This window comes from Tiliqua scincoides, chromosome 3 (assembly GCF_035046505.1).
Source record: "Tiliqua scincoides isolate rTilSci1 chromosome 3, rTilSci1.hap2, whole genome shotgun sequence".
Taxonomy (NCBI): Eukaryota; Metazoa; Chordata; class Lepidosauria; order Squamata; family Scincidae; genus Tiliqua; species Tiliqua scincoides.
The window spans coordinates 140,257,267-140,267,843 of record NC_089823.1 but is presented as its reverse complement, the minus strand read 5'-3'; the positions used below and the strand labels follow the sequence as shown (position 1 = coordinate 140,267,843).

The following is a 10,577-nucleotide window of genomic DNA, read 5'->3' as shown; positions in this document are numbered from 1 at the left end:
TTAGCAGGGGGAGAATAACCATCCCTCTTCACCCCAACATAATGTCTCTGACCAATAAGGGGCACACTTTTTATTTATTTACTTAATTAAATTTGATTTTATCATGGGGGGCTACAAAGTATTCTTTTATCCCAGGTAGCACATAGTTGCCTTAACTATGCCTCTGGCCGGGTGGAGGTGGCAGATCAAGTGGGTTGTGAACTGCTGGGGGGAGGAGGCAGGTTTCCCCCCAATTTGAACTTTTTAAAAAGCCCGGGTGTGACGTCACTTCTGGTTGTGACATCACTTCTGGGGTATCATTTTGAGCTCTGCACCGGGCTGCACGTTCATTAGCTACGCCATGTCACTGCATGGACAGGGAAGGGAATGAATAGGATTGGGCAGCCCATCATTATTGCCTGGATCCAGAGAGGGACTGGATGTGCAAAGCCCATTTTTTAAAGCTGGAGTCTCCACCAATCAGCTCAAGGAAGGACACCCCTTTCTACACCAAACAATTGGATGGCAAGTTTTTTAAAAACATGCTGTGTTTGTAAGGAACTAAGGAAAGGAACTATGGAGAAAGAAGATTTTTCAAAGAGTTTATCTAGTGACTGAGAGGACAACTACGGAGGAGACAGCTATGGTGCCACTCAAGTGTCTACACATCCAGTGCAATCAGAAATCCTATTGTATTATGTGGGGCTTACTCCCAGGAAATGTGCATATAGGATTGCAATCTTAAAACAACGTGCGCTTTTGCATCATTATGAACAAAGCTTTTCTAAACAAGAACAAAAGCTTTTTACCAATATTCTGAACAAACTGGCAGCAAACCAGGGCTATTATAGGTATGTCTAATTTGTGTTTTTCTCTTGGTGATACCTGAGGAAGCTCAACATGGTGACATTTCATTCTCTGATCCTAGGGGACATTCTTCTGGTAGAATGAAATGTCACCATGTTGAGCTTCCTCAGATATCACCAAGAGAAAACACAAATTAGACACACCTATAATAGCCCTGGTTTGCCAACTTCCTTAAGGGAAAATACAGCTTAGTATTTGCCAACCTGGTTTGCCAACTTCCTTAAGGGAAAATACAGCTTAGTTAATAGCAAATCAACTAAAATGGTTGTTTTTCTTATGGTAGCAGGTGTGTTCTGGAGGTTAAAGGTTAAAGGTTCTGGATGTTAAAGGTTCTTTGCCTTGTGCAAAGAAGCTAAGTGGGAATAACCCTGGTCATGATTTGGATGGGAGTCTGTTGTAACTGATAAGGTCGTGCTGTTGATCTCCAGGCTGTGATCTTCATGCAGGAAGAAAAACACATGGAAGTGAAGAGCTCAAAAAGTTTCTCATGGAACATTAATTGCAAAAACTCCATTTGTAGTAAAAATGGAACCATCTTGGGTCTTTAAGACTCTCACTCAGTGAGTCAATGAGAAAGGCTATATAGAAATACTGAATAATTCCTGATCAACTCTCACAGGGGAATGCTGCTGAGATGCAATCACTTCGTATACCTTTAAGATGCCCCCTTCTGGTGAAATACAGGTATAACCAAATACCATGTATGAGTTTACAAAAGATGAATTTCAATGACTACAACTTGGCTTGTTTCACGAAGATGTAACAGTGGCAATATCACAGTGTGGCTTTGGGTATTTCCAGGCAAACGGATCACACTCAACTTCTGTTCCAACAGTGAATGCCGGGTATGATTTGCCATCTTGGCTACAAGTGAAACTCTGATGAAACACTTGATTGACAGAACATATGCAAATAGGCTCCCACCTTTTCCTCCATGGTCTCCCTTCGGTCCTTGTAGACCTTCTGGCCCCATGTCCCCCTGAGGGCCTGGTGGCCCAGCTTTTCCTGGTGGTCCCGGGATTCCCTGTGGTCCTAGCAATCCAGAGATTAAATGAATGACATGAAATAGACAAGGTAACATGTAAGTGGAAATATACAGTAATATAAAATGTATTCAAGATGTAATTTCATAGCAGAGTTACCTATTAAAAGTAAATATCTGTTACCTAAAGGAACATTGATCCAAGGGACAATTCAAGCATCTTCAATAGATGTCCTGGATAATGACTATAAAGAGCCATACTTTAGAACCAAATACAAATATTTGACTTGAGCGTTTAAAAGAGGAATTAAAGACGCTTGTATTTTTCTACATGCAGAAACACTCATTTACAAGGCAGTCAGGGAGGGCCCTGTTCTGTATAACTTGGGCTGACGCAAGTCCCTTGTGCTGGCCCAGGAGGGATAAGGCACTTTTGTGCCTCCTCGAGGGGAAGCTAGGCCTGCACTCTGAGAAGCGCTGGCCTGCGGAGGCTGACAGAAGCCTCTGCGCTGGGTTCCTCCTCGAGTTTTGTGTTGGCCCTCCTGACACAAGGAGAAAAGGCAGGCGGGGAGGGGGAGGTGGGGAGGAGGCTGGAGGGAGGTGTTCCTGGGTGGGGAGAGGGTGGGTGGTGGGCGGTCCCAGGAGTGGGCGGGCGGGCGGGGAGTGGGAGGCAGGGCTGGGATCCAGCAGTTATGCCAGATCCCGACCCTCGTTCCTGGGGAGAACAGAGCTGCTCCAAGCTCAGACTCAAGAGGTGGCACAAGTCCAAGGAAACCCATAGGGGCCAGTGTCCCGTGGTCCTGGCCATAGGGGCCAGTGGCCCTTACCCAGGGGTAAGGGGAAAAGTTTCTCCTTGTCTCCGGCTGAGCCACTTATGTCCACTATCCTGCACTGGATACAGCGCATGTCATCTGACTTGCCTGTTTCAGCCCAGGATAGGATTGCGCCCTTTGTCTCCCATAGTGGGAAGGAGCAGAGTCTTCTCAGTAGTGACCCTGAGATTTCAAACAAAATCCTAACAGATATGACAGTGCTTATTCTTCCTGGCATTTTGGACGAAGTGCAAGACCTCTGGAGGCCATGAGGAGTGGAGTTGGTCTGCCTTTTTTTTTTTTCCCTGTGCAACTGTATAATTCCTATTGTTTTTATCTAACTTATAGCACAATCCTAAGTATGTACTCAGAAGTAACTTCCATTGAGTACAATGGCTTTTCTTCCCAGGTACATGTGCATAGGGTTGTAGTCAAAGTCTTCTGCTCTCTTAAATTATTCTTATTCTCTTTTGCTGCACCTTCTGTCTTTAATGCTCTCCCAAAGACCTATAATGCTGGCAATTTTTTCTCTTTCAAATTCCACCTCAGAATCACTCTCTTCTATAAAGTTATTGGCTTAATCTTCTAGCCTTCCTCATCCCCTGTTCAAACTAAGCCTAAGTGCATGTAGACATATTTTCCCATTACCCTTACCTCTGTTGACCTCTGGATCAAAAACAATTGCAGAGGAAAAACTGCCGTCAGCTATCTTGACTCATTAAGCACAATTCTGATGGATCACGGTTACTGTACCTCGATCACCCTTTTGTCCTGTAGGACCTGGTAATCCATCTCTCCCAGGAGACCCAGGAATGAAAGGGCATTGATTGGAAGTTGTGGATTGTGACAATGACAGTGACACCGCCAAGGCAAGGAGGCCAGAAGTACGAAGAACATCCATTCCTGGAAGTATGATTTTAGAAGAGATCTTCTGTAATCTTACAAGCACAATATTCACACTCAGTGTCCTTTGCATCAAGAACTGCTCTAAAGTTACTCCTATAATACATGTGTGCAAGAGAATACTTTTGTCCATTATAAGTAGGCCAATGGAAAAGTGAAACCTAAACTAAATACGTAACTCAGGGGAAATGCAAGTAAGGGCACAATCCTCACCATGTGTTAGGCTGGTGCAAGGGACTTGCACCAGCGTAGGAGGGTCACAAATGTTCCATAAAGCACGTTTTGCCTCCTCAGGAGCGAGCCACACCAGTGCACAGAGGTGTGCTGGAGCACAGAGGCTGCACCCAGCTTCCGTGGTGGCTTGAAGAGCAAGCCTTGCGTTGGCTGTTGCAAGGCTTTGGGGTGGGTGGGGAGGAGGCGGGAGAGAGGTGTTCCAGGGTGGGGGAGGGTGGGTGGAGGGAGGTCCCAGGAGTGGGCGAGCGGGGAGTGGGAGGTGGGGCTGGTACCCGACTCTTATGCTGGATCCCAACCCCTGTTCCCAAGCAGTGCAGAGCAGCTTCAAGCCACTCTGCTCTGCTTGGACTTGTGCCACCTCAGGATAGTGCAAGATAGGATTGCACTGTCAATTGGTGAAGTGCTTACAAACTGATTTTGGACAAAATGCAGGCATTGACAGCATCAAGAGAGGAGTTTACACATCACTTGTGCAACATGGATAAAAGGCAATTGACATTAGACAATGAGTGCGCAATCCAGAGGTGCCCTTGGGCCGATGCAAGTCCCTTGCGCTGGCCCAGGAGGGATGTAAACGTGCTGTAAGGCACATTTGAGCCTCCTCAAGAGGAAGCCAGCATAAGCCTCTGCGCCGGCATCCACTCTGAGGCTTGCATCAGCCCAGCTGGGCCAATGCAAGCAGCAAAGGTAGGCGGGGGGGGGGAGGTGGAGAGGAGGTAGGAGGGAGGTGTTCCTGGGCAGGGGGAGGGCAAGCGGTGGGCAGCCTTGGGGATAGTTGGGTGGGGAGCGGGATGCGGGGCTGGGATCCAGCAGTTATGCTGCATCCCAAACCTCCATTCCCAAGGAGAACAGAGCAACTTCAAGCCACTCTGCTCTCCTCGGACTTGTGCCACCTCCTGAGAGGGTGCAAGTCCAAGGAGACCCATAGGGGCCAGCAGCCCTTACCCGGAAATGTTTCCCCTTGCCTCTGGCTGAGCTGCTTATGTTCACAATCCTGCCCTGGATACAGCGCAAGCCTCTTGGCTTGCCTGTTCCAGAGCAGGATTAGATTGCACCCTGAGTCATTTTGGACAATAGTCAAAGTTTGGACAAATAGTCAAAGAGCCATTAGTTATTTGATTTTCTCTGTAAACCACTTTGTGAACTTTTATTGAAAAGCAGTATATAAATACTAATAATGTTAATAATAATAGTGTCTGAGCAGTCTACTGAATCCCGTGGTGAAAAATACATGTGTGTGCATTTCCTTTCCATCATGTGCACCCTTCATTTTTACACAATTGTGGAATGTCAGATCAGGCTGTCACTGCAAAATTTAACTACTCGTAGTAAGTAATTAGTACCTACATTGTGGAGCGAGGGGTTGTTCAAACATGTTCCCTACACCCACAATAATACAGTGGCAGGACGGCATGGTGTATGGGGAGATTTGCACACCTGTGTCACGTGCATGCAGACACACGCATGTTCCTTGTTGTGTCATGCAGGGATTGGTCAGATGCAGCATCTGAACTGGCCCGGTGTGCACGGATCACAGATCACTGTATCGCATCAGGTGTACGATCAGGTCTGTTGCCTGGGTAATATGCACAGCCTTCACGTAAACTGCATGCATTGCCCAAGCAATATGCAAAGTCCCTATGTGCATTAACTGGTGGATGTGCAGTGCTATCTGATCACTGAAATTGTCCGCTTGTCCAAGAGAAGAACATATGAAGTTGCTATGCACCAAGTTTGCACAACAGACCATTTATTCCAGTCCTGCCCATTCTGATTAGCAGCAACTTGACAAGGTTTCAGATGGGCAGCCCAATCCTACCTAAATTCCCGCATGGCAGTGCAGCAGTGCCATCACAAGGGGCCTTTTGGCTGCTGGAGGTATCCTTGTGTTAAGGGAACATTTGTCCTCTTGCCCTGAAGTAAGCCCCAGCAACTGCAGGGGGTCATCTCAGACCTGCGCCAGTGATTTCGCTGATGCAAGACCATGTTGATATATACAGGCAGATCAGGCCCAAGAAGGGGATTTGGATATGGAGCATATCTGGCTGTATCCAGTGAGGGGTTTGGATTTGCAGCCGCCCTGTTCTCTTTGTCTCCTTGAACTTGCATCAGATGAAGATCTAGTGCAGGTCTGGTTGGCAACCTTCAGTCTCGAAAGACTATGGTACAAGCCTACAGCACCCGGTCTTCCCAGGCGGTCTCCCATCCAAGTACTAACCAGGCCTGACCCTGCTTAGCTTCCAAGATCAGACAAGATCAGGCATGTGCAGGGTAACAGTGCAGGTCTGAGGATACCCATTGCAGAGAGGAAGGGGTAGGGGATTTAAATCTCATTCCCCCTTTACATCCTCCTGAACTGTTCCTCCCACTAGATACAGCATGTGCCTTTTCAGCATGGATGCACAGTGGGACTGGATTAGGCTCTTAATTAACATTGCATAAGCTTGCAATGAATAGAAAAACATGCTTTGTTTTAAAATGATGCATGCATGCGTCTCATGTATGTGAGAGATAAGAGAAAATCCTCTTCTAAGATCTCTGTTTTGCAAACGTGCTTATACTGAAACTCACAAAAAAGTTTCAAATGGTTTAATCTGGCATATCAATCAGCAAAGCACTGGCACTCAAAATACATCTGCATGGGTTATATAATCAAGTGACAGATATATGGGTCTTCACATAAGTTTTGCTTCCTCTAAAATGGACACATGATAGTTTTGAAGTGGAGTTTGGCCAAGGAAATATCACACAATAGCTTTATTAAAAACAGTCTAGCTGACTCTGCTGTATATTCATCGATCTCCCTCACTAAAAGACCCACAAGCACAGAACAAGTTGCTATGTTCAGGATCTCACTTACCTTTTTTCAAGTCCAAATTTGGTTTTCCAATTGACAATAGTCAAAATAAAGAGAGGAAGGTCTATCTTAATCATCCAAGGAAGAACAATCTCTTTTTTTTGTTCCACTCACGCTTTAGCTTCCAGGATAAATTCCATGGAGCAAAGGTCAAGTCCCCACCCCCATCCCTCCTTTTCCCCCCAGCTGATATGTCCTGCAATGAACAGGTGCCACGTAAGACACACACTGGGGTAAATTGTCATGTGGGGAGCTGATCTATGTGTTCTCAATTGGCGAACTGAGTTGTCCATAAAGAACTGAGTAGTTTTATCTTCTTCTAGCAGTAAACTGACACGTCTCAATTGTTTTTAACCAGTTCAGAATACAGATAGATTTTGCAATAGCATTTTATTGGAAAATAACATTGTGAGAGAGATTTTGGCAAAATAAAATATAATGCCCTAAATCAAGAAAAGTCTTTGCAATATGCAAAATATAGGCCTGTTGTGATACAACCAATACAGAAAAAGAGGAGACCTGTAATTGAGCTGATCAAAAATGGCCAGAGTTGATAGATAAAAATCCATATTTTTGTAGTCTGCTTTATTGTCAAGATCTGCTATTCCTCCAGAATCCCAGGAACAATTATTTGTCTCTTCTGAGTGCGATGTTGGGACAGCCTCAGAGGTGATGCTTTAGCACCTTTCTCGCATTGAATGAGAAAGAGGTTCTGGATCTGGTGGATGTTGCTGCCACTCACCCCACCATCTGATCTGCCCCTGGCCCTCCCCCACTGCTAACGTACTTCTGTCAAATGCCAGTCTGTGAGGTACTACTGCAGGCATGTGGCTTCCCAGACTTTGCTCTGTCAGTAGTGCTCTACAGAATAGCGGAGAGACTGCTACAGTGCTGGCCTGTGGGATATGTTGGTGGAGCTGACAATCTGCCACCACACCCTGCAGGTAGGACTGGGCCCTGAGCTGCACATCAAGATTCTTTGGTTCAAATCTCATCTCTGCCATGAACTCACTAGATGGCCTTAGGCAAGCTGCTCTCTCAGTCTCAGTTCTGCAGCTGCAATAATGGGGATAATCCTACTTGCCTTATGGAGCTGTTTTGCAGATCATATCAAATCATATGTGTCCTGCACTTTGTACGCTCAGAAAGTGTTATATAAGGGCTAAGTATTATTACTGGATGGCAGCCCTCTGACACTGCCTACTTTCCCCCTTCCTTATATTGGCCAACCTGATCAAAAAGCCCAATACAGGAATGCAAGTTCTCCACCTCTTCTCCTTGCCCTGGCATCATACTCACATGAAACCCTCCTATTCCCTTTCAGACCATCGAAACAGGGCTCTGCAAGGGCAAGACCTTAAATAATATTTTCTTTTAAAAGTGTAGTGCATCCACTAAAAGATGGCACATATCTCAGTTGCCTGTCTCTTCAGCATGGACCAGCAGATCCGTCATGATGGGGAATAGGAGAATTATTTTCTTTGTATGTCTTGTCTGATCAGGGCTTGCTACATTAACAAGCCCTTACTCTTTTGACTGCTTGCACACTCAGGGCCAGGAGAAGCAGCAGGAATGGTGTTTCATAACTGAAAGAGCTCACCCAGGATTCAGAATAATCCATATAATTGCTCTAGAAATTATAGGGCTGAAAGGCATTGAAATGTGTCCAGTACAGCCCTCTATGTGGAACCTGCATGCTCCGTAATCAACTCCTTCAGACTGGCCTACATAATTCAAATAATGTGTGCTACAAAGTAGAGAGGAGGCAATTATTCTTCCTATTAATAGTTGTACTCCCTGCATGGACATGCTCCTTGCACACACACCCCTACCTTTTGCACATTCAGCAGCTCTTTGCAGACTGCAGTGTCTTGCCAAGGGTTCGTTTTGTTTATGTGGAACTCTCCCTGCAGGAAAATGTACGCATCCCATTTACTGAGGAAACTCTCTTCCTGGATATCTGATTACAACATCGTAGGGCCAGAACAAGCAGGCTTCAGGCCAAACAAATCCACAATCGACCACTGTGTAATATTGTCCCACTTAATTTTCAAACAGGTGACTCAGAATAAATCTCGACTTTATGTGGCATTTCTGGACCTAAAGTCAGCTTTTGATTCTATTGATAGAGACAAACTCTGGGAAAAACTTGAGAAGATGGGATTCGATAAAAGATTATTAGAATTAATTTGTGTCCTCCACCTAAATACCTCCTGCCAAGTGAAATTATATAATTGTGTAACTGCTGCTTAGGCGAAGTAGAACCATCTATACACATTATGCTGCGCTGTCCTAAATATCAAGCGCTAAGACATCAATTTCTCTCTCCCTTGCTCAGTGCTAAAACAGGGCTTTCAGAGAATGCTAGAATTCAATACCTTCTGGGGGTGACGATGAGCATATAACCCTTTCAGTTGCACAGTTTCTAAACTTGAGTAACTTGAACCGAGCCGAGCTATTGGTCCCAAGTAATCTTTGAGTAGATCACATCCTGGTAAAGTCTGTAATTGGCTGTTTTCTATTTTTTTTAATAATATATGCACATATGTATAATGTTATGTTTATATGTATTTGTGTGTACATTTATGTGAGCACATACATAAATATCTGTGTATTGCTTAGGTCTCTATTCTCGGTATGGTATCTGTTCAGGAGCAGCAACTGTTACCCTGCACATGCCTGATCTCATCTGATCTCAGAAGCTAAGCAGGGTCAGGCCTGGTTAGTACTTGAATGGGAGACCGCTTGGGAATACCAGGTGCTGTAGGCTTATACCATAGCCTTTCGAGACTGAAGGTTGCCAACCATCTGTTCAGAGACCTTATTTACCAAACACTTATGCCAAATAAAGGTTGAACATACGTACATTTGTACTCTCCCTGCATTTAGCATGGCTCTCTGCAGATAAGTACCAAATGCACAGAGGTCCAGGGGTATGAGTGAGTGCATAGGTGTGGGTAGTATGGCTAGCTGGCATTCTCTTGTATGTTCCCCTACCACCACACATTGATACACAGCAGGTGTAATATCTACAAAGGGCTACACTAACAGATGGAACAAGATGAGTGTAGCTTTTTGTTAAATTTCTTAACTACTAGGGCTCCTAAGCTCATTGTAGATATTTGTGTGAGGTGGTTTCAAATGATTTTAATGATGCTAATGAAGATGCTCATTTCAGAAGAGGAAGGTTCATTGGCACAGATAAACAGCATGTGCTACGATACTGTGACCTCGCATGATGGGAGTCCCACACAGTTAGGAGCCCAAAGTCCAGGGCTCTGATCAGTGGCATCACTAGGACTTGGTATTATTGGAAAGCACCAAGATTTTAAAAATTTTGGCCAATAGTTGTGTCATTCCCCTGCCACAAGTGCATCCTGCATCCCCTAGCAACACACTGGCACACAGTTCTAGTAAAGCAAACTTCAAAGTTGAAACTGATGATCAAGGCAATCATATATCTTCTGTAGGGTGAGGCTACTTCAAGTCGAAAGGGGAGATCGCATGAATGAGTGCTTCCTCCATATGAAAAGACATTCCTCCATGCACACAGCAAGCTAGCCTACCAAGGAGTAGGGAAGACATTTCTGCTAGAAGGCAGCTGGGTGTTTAATCTTCTGACATGACAAAAGAACAAGTAGCATTGAAAGATGCAGACATTTGCAGTCCATGTTTCCAGAACCAAAGCAGAATAGATCTTGTTCAATGTTTGAACTGTAACTCAATTCAATATTTGTTTTGGAGAAAGAGTTAGCCAATCTTAAATGCCCTCTGGAGTTTGCAAATATATTGATCCACTGATCTATCCCTGTTGCTGGAGGAAAATGATCCCCTGCATTGAAGGCAATGCAGCTTTCCCTTTGCAACCACATATATGACTGGCTGTTACTGGACCCCATTCCTGCTTCCCTTGATCATTCAAGTGTGTTTGTATGTGTGTATG

General features: G+C 44.9%; 2 pseudogenes; one reads left to right on the top strand and one right to left on the bottom strand.

The window, feature by feature from the left end:
• Positions 1–5,946: 5,946 nt before the first annotated feature.
• LOC136646665 (5S ribosomal RNA) lies at positions 5,947–6,062 on the bottom strand (annotated as a pseudogene).
• A 3,225-nt stretch (positions 6,063–9,287) lies between these two features.
• Positions 9,288–9,404, top strand: LOC136646996 (5S ribosomal RNA; annotated as a pseudogene).
• The last annotated feature ends 1,173 nt before the right edge of the window (positions 9,405–10,577 follow it).